Source organism: Oryx dammah, unplaced genomic scaffold (assembly GCF_014754425.2).
Source record: "Oryx dammah isolate SB20612 unplaced genomic scaffold, SCBI_Odam_1.1 HiC_scaffold_23, whole genome shotgun sequence".
Classification (NCBI taxonomy): domain Eukaryota; kingdom Metazoa; phylum Chordata; class Mammalia; order Artiodactyla; family Bovidae; genus Oryx; species Oryx dammah.
In genome coordinates, this window is record NW_024070207.1 from 97,545,388 (window position 1) to 97,555,281 (window position 9,894).

At 39.2% G+C, this 9,894-nt stretch overlaps 1 pseudogene; it reads right to left on the reverse strand.

Moving 5' to 3' along the window:
- Positions 1–8,729: 8,729 nt before the first annotated feature.
- LOC120881671 lies at positions 8,730–9,258 on the reverse strand (annotated as a pseudogene).
- Positions 9,259–9,894: the final 636 nt, after the last annotated feature.

Here is a 9,894-nt window from a genome sequence, read left to right on the forward strand (position 1 = left end):
CCCCAGCGGAGAAACAGCACAGACGCCTGCATCCGCCACTAGCAAGCGGGGGCTGGGCAGGGAGGCGCGGGCTGCATTGCTTAGAGTAAGGACGGGGCCTGAATGCCCCGAGAGCAATCTGAGGGAACTGACTTGGGCTAGCAAACTAGACTGTGGGATAGCTACCACGTGAAAAGCCCTAACCTAAGACAGCCCCAGGCCCGCTCACAGAACAAATAACTGAACAGAGCTAGCTGGCTGCAGACCATCCCCTCCAGTGACAGGCAGCCAGAGCCGGAAGGGGGCAATCACAGCCCCAGAGAGACATTATCTACCAAACTGCAAGCAGGCTTCTTTGCTAACTAAGACTCCTTGGGGTTCTGGACGGTCAACATTCACCTGAGAAGGTGCACCAGTTGTACACCCAGAAAACCGAGCAGCAGGGATGGGGGAGGCGATAAGTCGCAGCGACGGCACTTGCCAAACACCTCATCACCTGAGCTGCTCAGACCTGGGAAGGGCACAAAACGCAGGCCCTACCAAGTCTGAGGACTACCCAAGTGCCTGAACCTGAGTGGCTTAGACCTGGGAGGTGCATGCAGCCCAGGGCCAGCCTTGGACCGTTCCCGGCAGAGCAACCTAGACTCTGAGCAGTCTGGGCAGGGAGGGCACATGCGCTATGAGCGGGGGCAGGCCCAGTGTGGCTGAGACACTGTGAGCACATGCCAGCATCCCTCCCTCCCCAGAGCATGACTGAACAAGTGAGCCTTAAAAAGTGTCCACCACCGCCCCCTTGTGTCAGGGCAGAAATCAGACACTGACTGCTACTGCTACTGCTAAGTCGCTTCATACATGTTTGACTCTTAGTGACCCCATGGACTGCAGCCTATCAGGCTCCTCCGTCCATGGGATTTTCCAGGCAAGAGTACTGGAGTGGGGTGCCATTGCCTTTTCCATCAGACACTGAAGAGACCAGCAAACAGAAGAAGCTAAAACAGAGGGAACCACCTTGGAAGTGACAGGTGCAATAGATTAAAACCCTGTAGTTAGTACCGACTACATAGGAAGGGGCCTATAGATCTTGAGAAATGAAAGCTGGACCAAGGATCTATCTGAAAATGAACTGATCCCACACTGCAGACAACAACATCAGAGAAAGTCTTATCTATATATTTACTATTTTTACTATCATTCTTTTAAAAAAATTTTTTAATTAAGTCCTCTATTACTCCTATAATCTTCCTTTTTATAACCTACTATTACTTTGCAAAAAAAAGAGATCCTATTTTTTAAAGCAAACTTCATATATATATATTTTATAATTTTTGTGACTTTTTTTCCATTTCTTTAATATTGTATTTTTGAAAATCCAACCTCTACTCTAGATTTTTAATCTTTGCTTTTTGGTATTTGTTATCAATTTTGTACCTTTAAGAACCCAATCTTCAGTACCCATTTTTACTTGGGAGTGAGATTACTGGCTTGACTGCTCTCTCCCCCTTTGGACTCTCCTTTTTCTCCACCAGGTCGTCTCTATCTTCTCCCTCTCCTTTCTCATCTCTACCCAACTCTGTGAATCTCTTTGTGTGTTCCAGACACACAAAGAACACTTAGGGAACTGATTACTGGCTGGATCTGCCTCTCTCCGTTTGATTCCCCTCTTTATCCTCCTGGCCACCTCTGTCTCCTTCCTCCCTCTTCTCTTCTCTGTATAACTCCGTGAACATCTCTGAGCGGTCCAGACTGTGGAGCACACATAAGGAAGTGATTACTGGCTAGCTTGCTCTCTCCTCTTTTGATTCTACCTCATCTCATTCGGGTCACCTCTAACTCCCTCTTCCTTCTTCTCTTCTCCACATAACTCTGTGAACCTCTCTGGGTGTCCCTCACTCTGGAGAAACTTTTCATCTTTAACCTAGATGTTTTATCAATGGTGCTGTATAGAAGGAGAAGTCTTGAGACTACTGTAAAAATAAGACTGAAAACCAGAAGCAGGAGGCTTAAGTCCAAATCCTAAGAACATCAGAGAACTCCTGACTCCAGGAAACATTAATTGACAGGAGCTCATCAAACACCTCCATACCTACACTGAAACCAAGCACCACCCAAGGGCCAACAAGTTCCAGAGCAAGACATACCATGCAAATTCTCCAGCAAGACAGGAACACAGCCCTGAGCTTCAATACACAGGCTGCCCAAAGTCACTCCAAACCCACTGACATCTCAAAACTCATTACTGGACACTTCATTGCACTCCAGAGAGAAGAAATCCAGCTCTACCCACCAGAACACCAGTACAAGCTTCCCTAACCCAGAAACATTGACAAGCCACCCATACAACCCCAGTGAGGAAACTCCTCAATAAAGAGAACTCCACAAACTGCCAGAATACAGAAAGGCCACCCCAAAGACAGCAATATAAACAAGATGAAGAGACAGAGGAATACCCAGCAGGTAAAGGGACAGGATAAATGCCCACCAAACCAAACAAAAGAGGAAGAGATGGGGAAACTACCTGATACAGAATTCCAAATACTGATAGTCAAAATGTTCCAAAATCTTGATATCAAAATGGAACCACAGATAAATAGCCGAGAGAGAAGGACTGAGAAGATGCAAGAAAGGTTTAACAAGGACCTAGAAGAAATAAAAAAGTCAATATATAATGAATAATGCAATAAATGAGATAAACACTCTGGAGGCAACAAATAGTAGAATAACAGAGGCAGAAAATAGGATTAGTGAAGTAGAAGACAGAATGGTAGAAATTAATGAATCAGAGAGGAAAAAAGAAAAACAAATTAAAATAAATGAGCAAAATCTCAGAGACCTCCAGGACAATGTTAAATGCCCCAACATTCAAATCATAGAAATTCCAGAAGAAGAAGACATAAAGAAAGACCATGAGAAAATACTTGAGGAGATAATAGTTGAAAAGTTCCCTAAAATGCGGAAGGAAATAATCACCCAAGTCCAACAAAACCAGAGAGTCCCAAACAGGATAAGCCCAAGGCAAAACACCCCAAGACACATATTAATCAAATTAACAAAGATCAAACACAAACACCAAATATTAAAAGCAGCAAGGGAAAAACAACAAAAGGGGATTCTCATAAGGATAACAGCTGATCTTTCAATAGAAACTCTTCAGGCCAGGAGGGAATGGCAGGACATACTTAAAGTGATGAAAGAAAATAACCTACAGCCCAGATTACTATACCCAGCAAGGATTTCATTCAAATATGAAGGAGAAATCAAAAGCTCTACAAACAAGCAAAAGCTGAGAGAATTCAGCACCACCAAACCAGCTCTCTAACAAATGCTAAAGGATCTTCTCTAGACAGAAAACACAAAAAGGGTGTATAAACTCGAACCCAAAACAATAAAATAAATGGCAACGGGATCATACTTATCAATAATTACCTTAAACATAAATGGGTTGAATGCCCCAACCAACAGACAAAGACTGGCTGAATGGATACAAAAACAAGACCCCTATATATGTTGTCTACAAGAGACCCACCTCAAAACAGGGGACACAAACAGACTGAAAGTGAAGGGCTGGAAAAGGTATTCCACACAAATAGAGACCAAAAGAAAGCAGGAGTAGCAATACTCATATCAGATAAAATAGACTTTAAAACACAAGCTGTGAAAAGAGACAAAGAAGGGCACTACATAATGATCAAAGGATCAATCCAAGAAGAAGATACAACAATTATAAATATATATGCACCCAACATAGCACTGCAATATGTAAGACAAATGCTAACAAGTATGAAAGGGGAAATTAACAATAACACAATAATAGTGGGAGACTTTAATACCCCACTCACACCTATGGATAGATCAATTAAACAGAAAATTAACAAGGAAACACAAACTTAAAATGATACAATGGACCAGTTAGACATAATCTATAGAGCATTTTACCCCAATACAATGAATTTCACTTTTTCTCAAGCACACACAGAACCTTCTCCAGTATAGATCACATCCTGGGCCATAAATCTAGCCTTGGTAAATTCAAAAAAATTGAAATCATTCCAATCATCTTTTATGACCACAATGCAGTAAGATTAGATCTCAATTATAGGAGAAAAACTATTAAAAATTCCAACATATGGAGGCTGAAAAACATGCTGCTGAATAACCAACAAATCACAGAAGAAATCAAAAAAGAAATCAAAATATGCATAGAAACCAATTAAAATGAAAATACAACAACCCAAAACCTGTGGAACACTATAAAAGCAGTGCTAAGGGGAAAGTTCATAGGAATACAGACATACCTCAAGAAACAAGAAAAAAGTCAAATAAATAACCTAACTCTATACCTAAAGCAACTAGAAAAGGAAGAAATGAAGAACTCCAGGGTTAGAAGGAAAGAAATCTTAAAAATTAGGGCAGAAATAAATGCAAAAGAAACAAAAGAGACCATAGCAAAAATCAACAAAGCCAAAAGCTGGTTCTTTTAAAGGATAAATAAATTGACAAACCAATAGCCAGACACATCAAGAAACAAAGGGAGAAAAATCAAATAAATAAAATTAGAAATGAAAATGGAGAGATCACAACAGACAACACAGAAATACAAAGGGTCGTAAGAGACTACTATCAGCAATCATATGCCAATAAATCGACAACGTAGAAGAAATAGACAAATTCTTAGAAAAGTACAACTTTCCAAAACTGAACCAGGAAGAAGTAGAAAATCTTAACAGACTCATCACAAGCACAGAAATTGAAACTGTAATCAGAAAGCTTCCAGCAAACAAAAGCCCAGGTCCAGATGGCTTCACAGCTGAATTCTACCAAAAATTTAGAGAATAGCTAACACCGATCCTATTCAAACTCTTCCAGAAAATTGCAGAGGAAGGTCAACTTCCAAACTCATTCTATGAGGCCACCATCACCCTAATACCAAAATCTGACAAAGATGCCACAAAAAAAGGAAACTACAGGCCAATATCACTGATGAACATAGATGCAAAATTCTAGCAATGAGAGTCCAACAACACATTAAAAAGATCATACACCATGACCAAGTGGGCTTTATCCCAGGGATGCAAGGATTCTTCAATATCCGCAAATCAATCAACGTAATACATCACATTAACAAATTGAAAGATAAAAGCCATATGATTATCTCAATACATGCAGAGAAGGCCTTTGACAAAATTCAACATCCATTTATGATAAAATCTCTCCAGAAAGCAGGAATAGAAGGAACATACCTCAACATAATAAAAGCTGTATATGACAAACCCACAGCAAACATTATCCTCAACGGTGAAAAACTGAAAGCATTTCCCCTAATGTCAGGAACAAGACAAGGGTGCCCACTTTCACCACTACTATTCAACATAGTTTTGGAAGTTTTGGCCACAGCAATCAGAACAGAAAAAGAAATAAAAGGAATCCAAATTGGAAAAAAAGAAGTAAAACTCTCACTGTTTGCAGATGGCATGATCCTCTACATAGAAAACCCTAAAGACTCCACCAGAAAATTACTAGAGCTAACCAACGACTATAGTAAAGTTGCAGGATATAAAATCAATACACAGAAATCCCTTGCATCCCTATACACTAACAATGAAAAAATAGAGAAATTAAGGAAACAATTCCATTCACCATTGCAATGAAAAGAATAAAATACTTAAGGGATATATCTAGCTAAAGAAACTAAAGACCCATATATAGAAAACTATAAAACACTGATGAAAGAAATCAAAGAGGACACTAATAGATGGAGAAATATACCACGTTCACGGATGGGAATAATCAATATAGTGAAAATGAGTATACTACCCCAAAGCAATCTACAGATTCACTGCAATCCCTGTCAAGCTACCAACGGTATTTTTCACAGATTTAGACCAAATAATTTCACAATTTGTATGGAAATCCAAAAAACCTCGAATAGCCAAAGCAATCTTGAGAAAGAAGAATGGAACTGGAGGAATTAACCTGCCCGACTTCAGGCTCTACTACAAAGCCACAGTCATCAAGACAGTATGGTACTGGCACAAAGACAGAAATATAGATCAATGCAACAAAATAGACAGCCCAGAGATAAATCCATGCACCTATGGACACCTTATCTTTGACAAAGGAGGCAAGAATATACAATGGAGAAAAGACAATCTCTTTAACAAGTGGTGCTGGGAAAACTGGTCAACCACTTGTAAAAGAATGAAACTAAAACACTTTCTAACACCATACACAAAAATAAACTCAAAATGGATTAAAGATCTAAACGTAAGATCAGAAACTATAAAACTCTTAGAGGAGCACATAGGCAAAACACTCTCCTACATAAATCACAGCAGGATCCTCTATGACCTACCTCCCAGAATATTGGAAATAAAAGCAAAAAGAAACAAATGGGACCTAATTAAAACTAAAAGCTTCTGCACAACAAAGGACACTATAAGCAAGGTGAAAAGACAGCCTTCGGAATGGGAGAAAATAATAGCAAATGAAGCAACTGACAAACAACTAATCTCAAAAATATATAAGCAACTCCTGCAGCTCAATTCCAGAAAAATAAATGACCCAATCAAAAAGTGGGCTAAAGAACAAAACAGACATTTTTCCAAAGAAGACATACAGATGAGTAACAAACACATGAAAAGATGCTCAACATCACTCATTATCAGAGAAATGCAAATCAAAACCACAATGAGGTACCATTTCACTCCAGTCAGAATGGCTGCGATCCAAAAGTCTACAAGCAATACATACTGGAGAGGGTGTGGAGAAAAGGGAACCCTCTTACACTGTTGGTGGGAATGCAAACTAGTACAGCCACTATGGAGAACAGTGTGGAGATTCCTTAAAAAACTGCAAATAGAACTGCCTTATGACCCAGCAATCCCACTGCTGGGCATACACACCAAGGCAACCAGACTTGAAAGAGACACATGTACCCCAATGTTCATCGCAGCACTGTTTATAATAGCCAGGACATGGAAGCAACCTAGATGTCCATCAGCAGATGAATGGATAAGCAAGCTGTGGTACATATACACAATGGAGTATTACTCCGCCATTAAAAAGAATACATTTGAATCAGTTCTAATGAGGTGGATGAAACTGGAGTCTATTATACAGAGTGAAGTAAGCCAGAAAGAAAAACACCAATACAGCATACTAACGCATATATATGGAATTTAGAAAGATGGTAACAATAACCCTGTATGCGAGACAGCAAAAGAGACACAGATGTATAGAACAGTCTTTTGGGCTCTGTGGGAGAGGGAGAGGGTGGGATGATTTGGGAGAATGACACTGAAACATGTATAATATCATATAAGAAACGAATTGCCGGTCTAGGTTCGAAGCAGGATACAGGATGCTTGGGGCTGGTGCACTGGGATGACCCAGAGGGATGGTACGGGGAGGGAGGTGGGAGGGGGGTTCAGGATGGGGAACACGTGTACACCCGTGGCGGATTCATGTTGATGTGTGGCAAAACCAATAAAATATTGTAAAGTAATTAGCCTCCAATTTAAAAAAATTTAAATTTTAAAAAAATAAAGAAAAAAGGTAAAAAAAAAAAAGAAAGAACACATGAATTTGTCTGATACTCCATACATGATTTTTTCTGATTGTGTTCCAAATTTCTCATGTTTCCAAACTCTGTTACATTGGTTTATTTATTGTATTTCTTCCATAAACCTAGTATGCTTTAAACTTTCCTTCTTTTCATATTCTTTAGGTATAAACCAGTGAGGATGAAATTCAGAAGTGCCTAAGATTAGATAATACATAAATTAATTACAGCTTCTAACCTGAAAGAATTTTAAGTATACCAGTAATCACTGTAATAGGGAGTCTGTGATAAATGTCACCCAAAGGTTACAGTTGAGGTATTATTGTTTAATGGAAAGAGAAATGCTTTGTGGAAATAGAGTGTTTTGATAGGATTAAAGAAGGAAAAAACCTTAGATGTGTGGATATGGGGAGAAGTAGGGTATGCCAGTATGTGGATAATGTAAGCAATAGATTGTTGGGGTATGAATGGAGGTAACAGTAGCCCACTGCTGATGCGGAATCAAGATCATATTTATGTAGACACTGAGTGACAGAGAGATCCACGCTATTAATGGGAGCAAAGAGAAACTGGTGACTGGACAAATACTTCCAGAGAAGCAAGAGATAATGATAACTTGAAGTAAAAGCAATGGAAACTGAAACAAAGAAAGATGGGGCCAGACTTGGAACTCCTAGAAGTTTTGTATCTTAACCACTGCTTGCAGTTGAGGGATGAGAACAGGGAAAAGGCAGACATAAAAGATGAATGATATTGGTGACTTGTGCAGGTGAGACAGGGACAGGACACTGGCAGTATCATTCAAAGAAAGAGGAAACCTGGAGAAAAAGCCCTTGGAGGGGCATGTTCTGGTGTGAAATAACCCAATATCAGCTCCTGACAGAACCCTAGGACTTCACAATGCAACAGTCTACACTCAGATTTTAAGGAGATACACTAAGCTGGAGGCTAGAGAGAGGTTTAGAACTGAGTAATGCAGTGAAACAATTACTTTGATTATGCATAAAAACATCACTGTTACTGCATTATTAATAAAGGATGTGTATCTTGTTGACTCATGCATGGAAATACATATCTAAGTACATATTAGCTTTAAAATGGCAAGTCATTTTATTTTTATATACAAGTCTGTTTATTCATACTTAGATGTAGGTTAGTTTTATTTTTGTGTACAGATTTGCTTAACAATCACTCAACTTCTGGGTAACTGAAGAGCCTTTATAAGTAGTTTATATTGTCTAGACCCAAGGTATGCAGTAAACCCAGTCTGGAGCAAAATGGGAAATAACTTCTTTCTAAAGACAGGCTTAGAAGTCCTAATTCAGTAATTTAAGATGTTTCTTTTCTCTGGTAGCTAGGGCTGAATTATACCTAGGCTGAATGCTAGGCCACCATTCACAGGGACAGCCAGAAAACAGGATACAGGCCACTGGTTTCACAATGCAGATCACCTGTATTCAAAGGTAAACTTACAAAACCTTTGTAAGATATGTTTGCTGTCAAAAATGGGATCACTGCCATTGGTAAGCCAGCAGCCTGTGTCACATGTAAGATGCATCGAAAAAGACGTTGCTATTAGGCCACAGAGAGTAGCATCAAGTCCAATATGTTAATCCATTTTCAAGCAGATTCCTTTCGGCTTCTGGGAGTTGGTTAATTTTTCTGGCTACGATATCAATTAAGTTCTCCATGATAGTACCATCTGGTTCATGATTTTCCATCTTGAGCTTTATATTCTTCTACCAGCAGTCTCTGCCTCCTCCGGTCTTCATCAGCCAAGTGAAGGCTCACCCCAACCTTTGCTCAAATCGCCCATGTGCAGCCACTTGGGCTGCACAAGACAAGTCATTTATATGTTCTTGTTTTATTATATCCACAGTCTTTATCATCTAGAGTTGTGAAAAAAATGACAGAGACTGAAGGTTTGTCGAAAACTTTCCAGTGTAGGTCAAAAAACTTGTGAGCTCATGGGTGGATCGAGAGGATATTACGCTGAGTGAATTAGACAGAGAAAGACAAATTATGTATGATATCACTTACATGAGGAATCTAAAAATATACAACAAAGGAACATATACAGCAAAAGAGAAACTGACTCACAGATACAGAAAACAAATTAGTGGTTACCAGTGAGGAGAAGAAAGGAGGAAAGGGCACGATATGGGTAGAGGATTAAGAGATACAAAAATACAATGTATAAAATAAAAAGCAAGAATATATTGTACAGCACAAGCAATTATAGCCATTATTTTGCAATAACTTTATTAATAGTTATTAGTAGTATAATATTTATTAGTAGTATAATCTACACAAATACTGAATCACTATGCCATACACCTTAAACTAATACCAGATTA